The 15,156-nt window shown below is 30.7% G+C and overlaps 1 protein-coding gene across 3 annotated transcripts in view; it reads right to left on the reverse strand.

Annotated features, from left to right (window-relative positions):
• Positions 1–15,156, reverse strand: part of LOC148604523 (protocadherin-11 X-linked-like) — a 62,873-nt gene that overhangs the window by 29,445 nt on the left and 18,272 nt on the right. The window contains exon 1 of one of the 3 annotated variants that reach the window (XM_088548686.1): positions 4,999–5,155. The exons of 1 other annotated variant lie outside the window; for it this stretch is intronic. The gene's annotated coding sequence lies outside the window, so the exon portion shown is untranslated. Of the gene's footprint in view, positions 1–4,998; positions 5,156–15,156 lie in introns of those variants that run through there. One more of the 3 variants, XM_088548679.1, reaches the window with a different exon arrangement.

Raw genomic sequence — 15,156 nt, forward strand, 5'->3', positions numbered from 1 at the left:
CAAAATTAGCTGATTGACTGAAGTGAAAGTAGAGATCATTACAAAGTGAAAATGGATAAAGATAAAGGATAACAATGGATGTACAGCATCAAAATAATAACATCAAAGAAGGTAAAGATTACAGCCATAGACAAATAAGATCTGACCATCAAATAACATACAGACAGCTTGACTTGGATAAAGAGCCTGCAGTAAAAGATAAGGCAATGTGAAGAATCAATTTCCAGTAACAAGCTTTCCCAGAATTGTCTGTCATAAGTTCAATCATATAACCATGTTACCAAGCTTGTACACTGATAAAAATCTCACCAAAATATCTGTTTTTGAGATGGCTGACCGGGCATTTGAACTTAAGATCTTGAAATACAGCAGCTGAAACCAATGATCAAGTTTCACAAAAATTATGAGTTTCATGACAAATGATACTGGAAGAAATACATCAGGCTAGTACAAAATGTATATTTAAAAAAAAGTATTAAAATCTAAAACAAGGCATAGTTTGGATCAAACAAATGGTCTAAACTGATATGCTACCTATGGCTCCATTAGTATTTCTTACCAAAGATACAAAGAATTCTGAACTTTCTACTTGCTGAAAATATATAGAATCTTTGACTGTATATTACCACCAGACAGACCTTCAAAACTATAATATAGGTTAGTATTCAAGACATGCTTTTGATCACCTTTCACAAAGATTCCATTTATACTTCATGGAATATGATTATGAAATTAAGTTATCAGCAGGGAAAGTGTAGATTTGTCTATATTTAACAGGCATCAGGCAGTGTTATGTCAATCAGTTGATAACCAATATCAGCCTAACAGAATTCCATGTAAGAAACTTTATCTAAATCTGACACAATACTCAAATTTCAGTAAAAAAATCCTAAAAACACTTTCCTGAGAAAGTATTTTAAGCCCAGTACCAGACAAAGTAATATCACTTAAGTTCTGGCCAATTACCCTCAAATTAGTCAAAAGCATACCCTGCCTTTAGTGCTGTATCAGATTGTAAGATAACATGGTTTCTTGTGAGATAAATTTCACTGATAGATCATGTAGTAGATAATCTCATTAAGATAATCTGGGAACATGTGGAGAGATACATGTATTGGTGGATGTTACAGTGGAGTGGAATCTAGTTACAATCATTCCTAGATGTGTAAGAATTGTTCTAGACATTAGCAACTACATGTATGTGTGGGCAATGGAATTTCTCCTCATCTGGTCACACAAGGACTTTCTTTTATGTAGATAAAGGAAGCATGTTAACTTTCTTTTCGATTTCCTTAATATCATTTGTCTACCTTTCTTCAGATACTAGTATTTGTTTCTGTTTTTTTTTGTTTTTATAATCTTACTACTTTAACATTTTTAATGACAAAATCTCTTATTTTTTTTCTTCCAAACAAAAAGTGAAATGAATTAGCCTTTCCAGCAAATTATATCTGCAATGTATCTGCAGATCTTAAAATGAAGCTTTCTAATTTGAGGATACTAGACTCTCATGAAAAAGATACATGTAACACAATATTTCAGCTCAACACTGATCAGAATATAATTTACTAAAGTGTGCAACTTACAGTATTACAAAAAGTGTTAAGTGTCAGTCCCTAGAATTAGTAAGTAGGTGAAACATGATTTGAAAAAAAAAAAAAAAACATCATTTTGATGTGTAATTACACTGTTTGCACCACCAGAATCAAGAAAAACAGACCAGATTTTCCATATTATGCTGGACCATTGCATTACAATTTCATTGAAATGCACTGAAAATGAACATTTCAAGGTAGATAACTCTGTCAAAACATCATTTTTCAAAGGTTCTATTGAAAAATTTCTGAGCAAAGCCAACAATGCAGAGATAAAATAATGGTAATTTCAAACAGAGAAAGCATCCTTGCGTTATATTTTATTTTCAGATCAGTGGGTTTTTAATATGCATGTTTCTGATTTTTTTCATTTTGCCTGATACTTACAAAAACTTACACTTAAGTGTCATTTATAAGAAACCTCTGTTTAATCTTTATGAAAGGAAAAACATTTTAGACACATGAACTCCCCATTTATCATGATGTGATCTAAGTTTACCAAGTACCTAAATTAGAAAAACAAATAATTTGCTGTCACTTAAAATTTTCAGCTTCCAAATCTCAGTTCTGGTCACATTTAGAGTACTGTTGGTAAACACATGGTCTACTTAGCACCTAGGTGTAACCTAGATAATGAACTCGCTTTAACCTTAAAAGGGGAGATTACTCATTGTTTGATACCTTTTATTGCTGTCATTGTCTTTAAGGTTTTAAAATGGGGCCTATAAAGGGTAAAAAAAGAACTTAAGCATCAGATTTTATCAGAGAAAATGATTGAGTAATTAAAGATTCTTTCTAAGGTAAATATTTTAAGGAAAGCACTGGATTGACCTATTAAATACCAATAATTAAATGAAAACATTTCCTAAATTAACCAACCCAAAATGTCCCTAATTTCAAGGAGAGTTAAAGACACTCATTTGAGTCTAATAAACTACAAAATTGATAGATCATTTTCATACTTTAATGTTGAAAGAAAGGCTCATACATTTAACTAGATTTATAGATGCTATACCTTGGTTTAAATACCTGAAATAAATCTCTATCAAAAGACCACTTATAACCTTTGAAAAATTAATTAAAATAAATTGAAAAATGATTGAAATTTCTCTATTTTGTTGTATCATATAAGGTATAGATGGCAGCTTTCACTGAAAATTACATCATTTTTCCACATACACAAAAGAGGTTGTATTCATCATACCAGCTCAAGTTTCTAATCAATTGGTGGATGTTAACACTGGTGATGGGATAACTATGATATGATGTATCATCTGAACATGATCGGGACAAGAAAGATATAATGACAACGTAATGGTCAATTATCTTAACTTAAAATTCAATTTCGTAATTTAATATTTCGTATGAAGATGGGATTTTCTGACAAAAAAGTAAAGAAACTTATCATCTTAAGCTAACCTTGTACTGAAATGTTCGATATAAAAGCTGGATCATATAACTATTTGTTAAAATATTAATGATTTTAACTATTTTTGAATACATATACAGTGTCATGGTTTTCCTGTTAAAAGTTGGTAGATAAACACAATGGATATTATCTTGTACGTTTTCTATACATCCAAATAGTTGCATTATTATTTGTTATATATATATTTTCTTGCTGAATTTTATAATTGATAAAATTATCTCCTTGGTGTGAAACAGAAAGAAAGAAGTGCAGAACAAGTAAAATAGAATATTAAGTAAATTTAGATAATATTCAGAAAATCTAGATAAAGCCTCATTGGAATTGACCTACGGTATGTATTTTTTCCCTTAAATTCAATTTAAAAATTGGATTTATTTTGTCAGTATTTCAAGTTTAACTATCTAACTAAAAAATATCAATGGCAATTAACCATTAGGATATAATCATTCATTCTGTAATCCACTGTCCAATAATTCCCCCAGCCCAAGTCCTATGAGTAACACCTAAATGAAAATTGACAGAGTTCCCATTCTTGCTTTTAGACCCAAGTTTTCAGTTTATTGGATTAATAAACGCTGTAGGAATTTCCAAGATAAATGCTTGTAAAAGAAATGTGAAAACGGCATTATAAGCTTCTTCAAGCTAATTGAATTTACATTATAAATGAGAAAGCTTGACAAGACTGATCTAATACAAGGGACAGATGATCTAACAATATTATGGTTTCCTACTGTAAAAAAATGCATTCATTTTCAGAAAACAAGATTTCTGTAAATGATGCTGCCTGAAGCCATGGATAAAGATAACAATATCTGATGTTATATCATCACTCAAAATTATAAAATTGACAAATAGATTAATTGACTTGGGAAATAGTTTTGGTGAAAACCTCTAGCGTTGAAATTGGCTTCTGTGCAGCTTTCAGTGTTAAAGATTCTATGATTCTCAAACACATCAAAGAAAATGTGCTAATGTCTCAACACAGATTTCAAGGCAATTCAAAGAAGCATTTTCTTGCAGAAGTTCTTAGGACCTAAGGATTTGCTATAAAGGTTTTGTAAATACCATCTAATAACTTAAAATAAGTAAATTAACAATATTCTACACGACTAGCTATTTACAATCTCAAACTTTAAATTGCAATATAAGACCTTGCAACAATTATACATTTGAGGTGGGAAATAAATCAATCCTAAGAGAATGTGGAATTAATCCATATGTTTCAGGTCAAAGAAGACTACCAGTCATTAAAAACACATCAAATTTCAATCTTGAGATAATCAAACTTCTGTAAAATTCCTTTAATTAGCTATCAAACCATACCATTGATCTCTACCATGGCTGGTGTATCAATCATAACATTAACATTTCTATGTTTATTCAGTAACTGATGGATTAAAAACATTTGGCTGTCATTTTAATATATAAAGATAAACCACAGGTGATGGAGTTTTTTTCTGAAGTTTCTCTGGAATCTAATTAGATTGTAATTTGTTGGTATATCAAATAGTTAATTATAGTATGATTGATATAGCATAGTCTTGGTTTTTCTTATTCAATTAGAACTTTTTATGATCCAAATCCATAAAAAATCTTTCATCTAAGACTTCATCCCCCCTTTTTATTACTGGAAACTAGTAGATGTATTATAGCAACTCTTTATAGCTGTTCAATGTAATTATATTTTGACACATACAACCATTGTAACTTTTTTATATAATTCTCTGGGGAAAGGCATTCATTTCTTTCTTCTCACTAAACCCTATGCAAGATGTATCAATGAACATTTTTTTAATTAAAACAGTAAAAGTTATCAAAGATTTTTAAAAATATAATCAATGAAGATTAAAACATTAAGTTACTTTTTAAATCTGAAATTTATGCATATTTTACTTGCAACACTCCCTCTCCACAAATATTGCAAAAAGTATGATAAAATAATTAATAAAAGAGTTGAAAAGTTTTTATACTTACCAATAGAAAGATAAAATCCAGAATTCAATAACTGTCAACAAGTCAATAAAACAAACATCAATTAAAATAAATCCATCACAATTCACTTTCACCACGCTGAGGATATAAACTTTATCTTTTACTATGATTTTCTTTTACTATTTGTCACAGATGAACAACCCTCTACCTTGGTCATGTGATCTCATGATTATTCATGTATTCTTTATCAATTCTATTTGATATATCAGAGAATGTTTTGTTAGGTTAAATTTAGTATTATATCAAGATATCATGATAATAATCTTTAATAATTTAATTGTGAAGGTTATAAGATAACTCACCTTTCTAATATAAGCAGTGAGAAAAATAAATCTGTTATAGTTAAATTATCTAATACAGAAATTTTTTTTTTTCATATGATCAGAGATTTACTCTTAATATAAACAGAATGATGTTAATATAACATATATCAAAATTCATTTTATTTTTTATTGCATAAAAAAATGCTTCAAATGTACTGAACATTTTTGTGCATTTTTTTTTCAGATTATAAAAGAAAAGTACAAGCAGTGTTTAATTTTTTAATACATTCTGTAGTATGCTTTCTATAATACTGAACCCCTTTGTACCCGATTCTTATATTCATTGCCATAAATTGTTATTTATCAAAAGAAATTATGTAAACTAATTTTATCAATTAATTTGACAACTTCAAAAGTTAAGAACTAAGAAGCATCATAACCCAGAGAAAATTTATTACCCTTCTGTATAAACAGTTATATGTTTATGCTTATAGCAAAACAAGCTGAGTTTGTTTTCTTTATCGTATATACACACAGAAAAATATTCATGGCTATTTCCTCTGATCTTGTACTCTATGAATGAAAAAACTAGTCTGGCACCAGGCATATCATGGTTTCAGAATAACACCCTTGTTAATTCATATAACTTCAGACTTGTCAAAACAATTTCACCAATTTTCATGCAATAAATAGGGTTTTTGTACTCAAAAATGTATTTATGATATAAATATTTATCAGCCAAGAGCTGTTGATACTTCACAGAAAATAAACAGCTACTTAGAATCATGCACAGTAATAGGGCAGGTTACATACTTCAGGGAACATCATTTACTCAGGGAAATGGGGTGTAGCCAATTATTACTGATGTATGTGACAAATGTATCTGTCTTTTTTCTTAAACTTTCTCATAAAAGTTTTAAAGGACAGAATTTAGCTCTGTGTTTTCCTACAAGGCTCTAAGAATGCAAGTTTGACAGAAGTTAGCACTTCATCACAAAATGATTCATAACTGGTTATTATATTTTTTTTCCTATCAATATTTTTATTCCAAGTCAGTTTTCCACCAATTTGAAAAAAAAACAATAAACCATCCTCAAACAGAAATCAAGGGAGCCAAGATTCTAGCAGAAATCAAAAGAATGTAATCCAGGGACAAAGACCAGACATGAAAACAGACACATACAGCAAAAAACATAAATAAAAAACAATATTAATACATACGATGTAACAAAAGTAAATGAGCAACTCAGACTCCACTAAACACTGAGAGCATGGACTTCAAATAATCTTCAAAAGTTTTAACATTGTGAATGAATCAGAAGAGATTCCTAAACAAAACATCAAAACATTTCACAAATCATTTAAACTAAATTGAGTGCAATACTTTCCATGTCCCAGAAAGTACCAAGTCTTTATCAATAGTAATTAGACAGCTCACAACAGTATAGAGTTACTACAGACACTTTATAAAGATATCCGATATTACAGATAGACTCGTCCTCTGACTGAACATTGTTTCAATTGATCTGCCAAAAAGTAGTCAACTAACAGTGGTGGATCTAGAGATTTACAAAGAGGGGGGTTTACCCAGGGTTAAAAACTGCTCCTCATTGATGCGAAAAAATAAGCATTCACTCATGTTTATAATTGATGGCTAATTGCCTGATTGTTAATTAGCTAAATTGTTTTCCGAGTATGTTTCGATGTTAAAACATAAAAATGGAACATTGTAAAAATTTCAAATTTATACCGGAACCGCAGGCCTAGACCAACCCTTTTGATCTGCCTATGTGCCGGGATTTCTAGATGAATAGAGATCTACAATTAGTCTTTTACTTTGATGATCATTTAAATTGGACTTTAGGATCATAATTAAGTGTCAGGCTAATGGGAAAAATCAGAAACAAGCATGTAAAAAAGCACTGATCTAACAATATAATTTCACTTAAGGATGCTTCCTCTATTTCATAGACCACTATTTGATCTCTGCATTTGCTCAAAAAATTTTCAATAGAAAGTTAGAAAAATGAGGCTTTTGACAGAGTTATCTGAAATGTTCATTTGCATTGCATTTGAATAAAAGTATAACTCGGTTAACCAAAATTATATGGAAAATCTGGTCTTTTTTCTTTGATTCTTATGGGGCAAATAGTCAAATTTAACTCAAAAGGCTGTTTTTTTATAACATGTTTCACCCACTGCCAGATTCTAACAGAGAATTACAATTAACATTTTCAAGGTTTTAAGCCTAATTTCATGTCAGTTAGTCCTGAACTTTATAAATCTAAAGAAAAAGGTTTGAAAGTCTATTCAGAATCCATAACGTGGTAATTGAGGAAAACAGTCATTGATGAGAGTGCAGATAATTATTTCTAGCTGCAGAAATCAACCATGAAACCCCCCTCCCCTTAACAAGTGAATCTGACCAGAAAAAACATATAGATAGCAGTATAAAAAGAACCAGCAATTTGTTCATTTTGTGGCTCGTTTAAAAGTGTACATCTATTATAGCCAAAACATTATGGCAGATTTTGCAAAGATTCTACTCTGACAACATAAAGTTTTGTTAACTAGCCCAGAGAAAATTATCAATAAAGGAAGTGAACTATCCAAACCCCATAATTTGTCAATTTTGTGGTTCATCAGCTAACTTCTAACAATTGATATAGGTGCAGATTAAACCAGGTATATAACCAACAAGTACAGAAATATATAACCAGAAACTTAACTGATCATTAAATCGAGCAATCATAAATTTAAAACTTAAGCAGGCTTGCAGAAAATTGGATTTACCACCAAATGCGGCAGTGCTTCCTTCCATGTTGTGGGTTGCATGAGAGGCTTGTATTTCACTGAAGGTAATAAATTTTTAACTTAAAGAGGTTTGTAATAATGTGTAATGATAGGATGATGTAAGTTTTATATTCTGTGGTTTGCAGGTAACAACCAGGTGAGCAGCCCAGGTATAAATCACCTGGTTAAGCAGGCTTGTCCCTTTGTTGGGTAACAAACCACAGAATCTTATACTACCCTTTAATTACTACCAGTACATGGACATTTTCACTTCAGGAAACGGTAGAATATAGTCAATGGATTACTGGTACTTCTGATGTATTTTAAACAATTCCTAAAATGAGTGTATTATGCACTCTGCAAAACACAATATACTTCATAATTTTGTACATTCTATAAGATTGAAACTGAAAAGTGAAAAGTGAAAAGAGAAATAAATACATCACAAAATAAAAAAGCTAGTCTATAAAGTTATGGTTTAAAAATAGGGCATTGATGGCAGTGATTGATGGAACATTAAGTGTTATTTTGCCACATAATGGTGAAAAAAAAGGGAGTGGCAAAATATTAAAAATGGCCTAACACAAAAACTACATTTCGATTTTGCTGAAAATTGAACATATTTATTTTGTGATTTTATAATATTGGCAAAGTTTCAAAAACACTTATTGATCTGTTCTCAATTTATCATCTGAGAACTGTTGGGGACAGACAGACGGATGAAATGACAGTATATCACATAATACCTCACCAATTCATGTGGCAGCTATGGTATACAAGTTATATAATCTATTTCTAAACATTCTAGAATGAAACAATTTGATATGTACTAACTGCAAATGCATCTATGTAAGGAATTTATGCAAATGTCATCAAATCTGCCAATTCATGAATTGTATAAATTATCAAGATAGAGAGATAAACCAAGAGGTGGACAGGTGGGGCATGTCTATCAATTAATTAACATTAATTAACCTGTGTACCTGTCCATAGATGAATCAGACTGTCTGTGGGATATTTACATAAGGAGATAGATCCTCTAATATTAAAGTTTTAATAGGTAGTTAGTAGATCATTATTTCAAACTAACCTTATCTGGAAAAGTTTTATGAGAAATTACTTAAACTTCAAACAAGTTACACTTAATATATGTCTGTAAACATTATAAAGTCAGGGCATTTAAGTCACAGCCTTTTTTCCTTCAGAAAAAAAGGATTTAATACAAAACCAATATACATGTACGATACTTTATTCACTGATGACTTAAAATACAATGTAAATTGCCCCTTTAATACAATAGGAGGTTTTAGCAACCATAATTTATACAGGGCAATTGCCCTGTACTAATTTAATACAGGGCACATGCCCTGTATTAATTCTGGCCCTGTATAAAAGTTAAACTTGTCTGCCATTTTGTTTGAAACAGACTAACAATGAACGTTAATTGTAATATGTTAATTGTTATTGTTCAGATTTATTTGTTCGAAAAAAATCTGATTTACCATGTAGATTTGTCCTTCGTTTTTTTTTTTTCAGTCAATTCCTTGACAATTTAAAAAAAAAATGTCTTTTTTTCATACATTTAATTGATCTACATGTATGTTTCATAAAGGGATCACTTTATGGCTAAGTTCTATATGTGAAAAAAAAACACATTAACACACAAAAAATCAAAACTGTATAATGATCTACACATTTATAAAATTCGTGGGAAAAGCTAAAGAATGCATTAAAAACCTAATTTGAGAAGGTATCAGCAAACTTGGTATATTAATATAGATCTATATAGAAAAGAACAGTTGGGGTGAATAAATGCATCAAGAGATCTGGAGTGTTACAGTCTTCACTAGGAAATATGTCATACTGAGCTGTATTTAAAGGTTTGTACAAATAACTCCTGTTATTTTAAGTCATCAGTTAATAAAGGGATCATAAAATGGTTATTTTCATATTAATCCTGTATTATGTCCAAGTACAGTCGTATTGGGTTTCGACCACTTGTATTGGCCCGAGGCAAATATGAAAATAACCATTTAATAACCCTATATTATAATTATTACTGAAAGAGGATGAATATTTGATACTTCCTTTGTCTTACATGGTGATGCATTGGGCTGATATGTTATATAAGACTTTTGTTGTCTCACTTGCATTGGGTTGATATTTTATATAAGACTGCTGTTGTCTCGCATGCATTGTTTTGATATTTTATATAAGATTTCTGTTGTCTCACATGTATTTTACATAGTTTCTATTATCTTACATGCATTCAGGTTTGATATTTTACAATCTCATAGTAACAGCCAATTCATTTTCATATTTTCTATAGAACTGTCTCATAGCTGCCAATCTTCAAAATTAAAAAGAAAAATTACAGGCTATAGCTGCCATATTTGTCAAAACTTCCTAATATTTCTTCTCATTTCCTCCAATACTATTACAGACCACCCAGGCCCAGATCACTAAAATGACCAATTTGAGAATTGTCTGAATGGACCAAATACCAATCAGTTAGAATCACTTCATCTCAATTTGTCCAGCAAATTACAAGGCTAAGTCTTAACAGATGGCAAATAAAACCCCCAATGGACTTATTAAGCTAGCATGTCCATCTTCTTCTTTACAAAATCCTACAATAATTATCTAATTTCCCTATACAAACAGAGAAGTGTTAAAACTCAGTACTTTCTCTTCTCAATTATATCTTAGATCTAGATTTGGTCTTTACAAATAGAGATTTGGCCAGAGATTTTTCTGATTTGATCTTTACAAACAGTGTTTTGGAGATATATCTAATTTGTACAGGGTTATAACTGTTAAAGCAGGGTCATACTAATTATTTCTGATGAGCAATACAATGGTCAAGCTAAAATGTCATTAATCTTTTCAATAAAAGCAGATATATGTGTCTATAATTATCCAGACAGGAGCACCAACAACCAACCATAACTTTGTAAATACAGTTTTAAAGTGTTAAAATATATATAATAATCCTGATATTACTCCATCAACAAAAGCAAAATGATGACATGAACACCTTATGACATGCATTCTTGTTAATTCTCAGTGGCTATAAATGGGTATAAAAGCACCTACTAACATTAAGGACCCCATTTTAAATTTTAACTTAAAAAAAAGCAATGCAGCTATTGAAAACCAGTAACAATAACAACTGTTATTTAGAGTTAAATATTTCAGCTTTATCAAATAGCAGTCAATAAAGCAAAGTTAATTTTAAATAAACAGTGGCCCTTGGCTAAAGTCACTGTAATCTGTTTCCAAAAAAAATCCATTTACAGATTGAACACTACAATATTTACAGAGCTAAATGAATTGCATATTGTTCAACCTGCATTATTAAATGGGAGTTTAACATTCTTTCCCAGCATCAAAAGGAAATGCTCCTCAATATTTTGAAGCCTGTGGCTATATGCTTTTAATTTAGTTTCAAATTACCTCCCCTGAATAGATGCAATACTTGAGTTTGGAGCCAGTAAATAAAAAGAAGATGCCCCAAGATCACAGAATTAAGTCAATATCACTAGAAAATTTATAAACATTGCATATTTCAAAATAAGATTAGAAATCATGCACATTTTGATTGCAGTTTGGTCATGTCTAGTATTATATGGTCATCATTCACATGACATGATTTAAATACTAAAAAGAAATGGGAAAATCTTTAAATAATGTTAACAGAATGTGTTCTTATTTTGGTTTTATGAACCCACAAATAGGACAAGCTATATATCTCTTCGGTCATAGAACAGACAAACAACTCAAAGAACTTATTGGTAAAATCAGAATAACATTAGTGGTGGATCAAGAAATTAAAAAAAGGAATGATACACATAGCAGAACAAGATATTCTGAAAAGGGGGGGCGGCCAACTGACCTAAGGTGGGAATAAATCAAGTGATTTCTTGTTTTTTTCTATATAATCAATCCACCTATGGTGAATGAATCAACACAATATCCACACCATGACTACAGATAGGATGATAGAAATATCAATATTTGATGCAGGAATAAATCTGTATAATGCCTCTAAAATCAAAAAGTCACTCTTGAGGGCCAAGGTCACAGTGACATTATTGTTAAAAATGTTCAGAAAAAAATGACATATACAACCTGCACCTACAACCAGTTTAATATTAGCAGAGAGCTAGAGTGTTACATCAATCCCTGAGGTAGGCATACCATGGATACAAATCATATCTATATCTGTCTTCAGTCAATTAAACATGTATAATAACAGGAAAATAAATCTAATTCAGACAGCCTACTCTGCCAGCAAATCTCACCTCAAGTCACTTCTCAGTATCTTACTCTGCAATAACATTTACTTTGTAGATAAAATCAGTAGATAGCATGTTATAAGACACTCAGAAGATATGATATACATCCTGCAATCACAGGGGGTGAAAACTAATTTCCATGAACTTGAATTCACCTTAGATACATTTGGTGTTATTCTCAATGAAGTCACTCTATACATAAATATCCAGTTCTATTTCACTGATTTTGATATGAAAGGACAATGGAAGCTAAATATATTATGTAAATGCTTAGTCACCAACTTACCCTACCAGTGCACCTAGTCTTTGCATCAAGATTATAGTGTACAAAATGTATCTTTTTTTCATTCTAGCCTGAAATATTGCCATTACCTTTTTCATTACTGCATTACACAATCTGTTTCTGTTTCTTGGTCTCTTAATGTTGTGTGTTGGTTACTTAAGTAGCTGTCTTTGTAAGAATCATGCAAAATCTGAAAAATGTGATACACCTCAAAAAAGGCTACATATTTTTATTTTTGTAATCAAGTTGTTTCATGGGTCTATACTATGAAATGTGTAATTATTCATTCAAATCTGCCTGCTCTTAAGAGATAATCCACATTGAAAATCCAGTAGATTCTATTGTAATTGAGCACCATTTACAGAGTTATCTCCCTTAATTTTGAAATCTACAGTGCATTCTATACAATTTTTATCTCCTAAGAGCACGGGTTATATGAAAAACCACATGCTAATTCCTGTTTACTATGACATTTCAAACAAAATATCAAAAATAAAAATATGTAGGCTTTTTACCCATGAATCACATTTTGCATGATCCTTAGCTGGAGTGCTACTTAATTACTATCTATCACAATATTTCTGTTACTTTCTCTTTCAAATACACAGACTGGCATCGGTAATTAAAATATCTCATTTTAAGATTATCAACAACTCCTAATTTTTTCCACAAATCTTTGATTCCAAGCAAACAGATTTATCAAGGTGAAAGCCAGAGGATAGATTTGAAGAAAATCTCAGTTTGAGGATATTAATGGAACTAGGCTCCATATATCCTATTAACCTTTTGACAGCTCTATGTGGCAGATATCCTTCTTTCAAACTTCCCAGATAAATATTAAGATTGTAATTGCTTTTACTTGGAATAGTGAATCTTAATAAGGATAAAAAATGACTTCAATAGGTAACAATAATAGCTGTTTGAAGTTCAAGACCTAAGACACTGAATTAAGAATTCTTTGAACTCTAAAGTGAAGCCATAGTCTAAGAATATAAGGAAAAGAAGTTATTTTTCTATTAATATCAAAATTCAAATGAAGTAGAATGTGCAACTTCATACTGACTTTTCATGTCCTGTTGAAGAAATTCCTTTAAGTGAAGATAACAAGGGGTTTTTAATATCATTAAGCCATTTTAAATTGATTTTTTTGCATAACATGAATCGAAATTTGCAATAATAATTAGTTTTCATTTTCCTTTTCACAACACAATCTATGTAAATTAACTTTGAAAATGAAGTTTTTCTACCTTTTATGAGAAAATCCATGTCTCATGCTGTATAATAAATTGCTATTTACATAAGGAAAAAAGGGAAGCACGTTTTTTTTACTTTTAAGCCTTCCATAGCACAGGAACTGTCTGAAAGCTGTCATTAGACGCTTACACCGAACACCAATTCAGTCTATATACCCAATGTCTCTTTACATCTTTTGATCCTGTTTTTCCTTTCATTTCCATAAAATTAAGACAATAATCCCCAGCTTAGCAATCAATACAGTATTTAATGTTATAGACATATTCAGACACCAATGACATTTCTATGTGAGAAAAACCATCACTTGGGAGAAAATGAGAATGTATAGAAAGTCCTATTAGTGATGTTGGCATGGAAATATTAGCCTGCAACAAGTAACAATAGTCAAGAAACAGAATTAGCAGGTACTAAACTAATTTTATGACATGGACATGGATTAACCTTAAAGAAATCATTGTTGCTTCATATAACAGTAGATTTTTTAAGTAAAGGTCCCAGAACAGAAAGTTGGTTCATGTGAATGAAGATTTATTACACTATTTTAAATACAGATTATACCACTGCTGTTGTGCTAACAAGCATTTTCTAGCCACATGTCCCCTACCACCACAAAAAAAAATTGCAAAAGTGCAAAAGTCCCATAAATCCAGTAAAATTTGTGGAATCAAAATGGCTGCACAATACAAATGGTGACTAACAATTTTACAAAATTATCATCCAAAAGTGTGACCATACAGGCAGATGGATGGACACCTGTATTTCTATGTCCCTTTCTGTATAGCAGCGGGAGACAAAACATTTAAGACCCATACATGTACATATCTTGTCTGGACCTGCGTCAGTCTCATATATTTGTCAGCATATAAATATTTTCAATATGTATATACTCACGGTTCAAAGTTTCAATAATATTAGAACAACATTTGAAGACAACACAAAAGAGGTGATATGACAGACGGACAGATTTGTAACGGAGTGGAGTGGGCACTCAACACCTGCTTTAATCATTGGAAGATATCTGGGATTAATTTAACCAAAAATTGTAAGTGAACAAATGGTGATTAGTGCTAAAAGTACTATAGGACCATATGTCATCATACCTAATACAAACATTTGCATACTTTTTAATTTCAGCGGAACTAACTGCAGATATTTCTGAATGATTTTTAGAGAGATCATTTCAACAAAGGCATTGGTATTTATTATGAATGACTGGTCAATAAAGCAAACATATTTTTGTGTATAAAAT

The sequence above is a fragment of the Perna viridis genome, chromosome 10 (assembly GCF_037379345.1).
Source record: "Perna viridis isolate PV_CMFRI_1.1 ecotype Kerala chromosome 10, ASM3737934v1, whole genome shotgun sequence".
NCBI classification, from domain to species: Eukaryota; Metazoa; Mollusca; class Bivalvia; order Mytilida; family Mytilidae; genus Perna; species Perna viridis.